Raw genomic sequence first — 975 nt, 5'->3', positions numbered from 1 at the left:
AAATAAGGAGAATAATGGATCGGAGTGTCACGTTCCGACACGTAGGAATAATGGATCGGAGTGTCACGTTCCGACACGTAGGAATAATGGATTAGAGTGTCACGTTCCGACACATAGGAATAATGGATCGGAGTGTCACGTTCTGACACGTAGCATTAGGGGATCGGAGTGTCACGTTCCGACACGATAAGACTAAAGAGAAGTAATCTTGAACTAACCTAATATACTCGAACTCAAGAATCTAGTTCCCAAATGAGTATTGTGTGGAGGCTTGAGTCCTGATAGGTGTGTTTGGTGTTGTTGCCAATGGTTTTTGTACTTGTTGATTGTCACCTGTTAAGTATTGTGGTTGATTTTACATTATTACTCCGTATATATATTGCTTTCTATTTTGAGTTGGCCGATGATACCTACTCAGTACTTGTTCCTTGTACTGACCCCTACTTTTATTTTCCTTCTTGTTGTTTTGTGGAGTGCAGCAAGTGCACCAGTGACTTAGACTCGTCCGCAACCCTAGCCAGTCTTCAGTACATCAGATTTTAGGGTGAGCTATTATTCCTAGCTCGGGCTGGATTCTCTTCTTCGCGTCTTGATGTCTTTGAAGTTCGGACATGGACCACCTTTCTACTTAATTTAGTTTTTAAATACTCTTAGAATTCGAAATTCGAGGATAGATGTTCTTGATGTGATGACTACCAGATTTTGGGGATGATAAGTATTGTATTTTTAGAAGATTAGTTAATTGATTTCGTTAATGTGTTTTGGATCTTCCGCATTTTATTTACTATTCAAAATTGGTATGCTGGTAAACTTTGGGGTTTAGATTGTTGGTTCGCTTACCTAGTAAGATAAGTGTGGGTGCCACTCGCGGCTCGTTTTGGGTCGTGACAAACTTGGTATCAGAGCATTAGGTTCGTTGGTCTCATCACACAAGAACGAGTCTAGTAGAGTCTTGAGGAACGGTAGGGGGACGCC

Source organism: Solanum pennellii, chromosome 3 (genome assembly GCF_001406875.1).
Source record: "Solanum pennellii chromosome 3, SPENNV200".
In the NCBI taxonomy this organism is placed as follows: Eukaryota; Viridiplantae; Streptophyta; class Magnoliopsida; order Solanales; family Solanaceae; genus Solanum; species Solanum pennellii.
Note: the sequence above shows the minus strand (reverse complement) of the source record.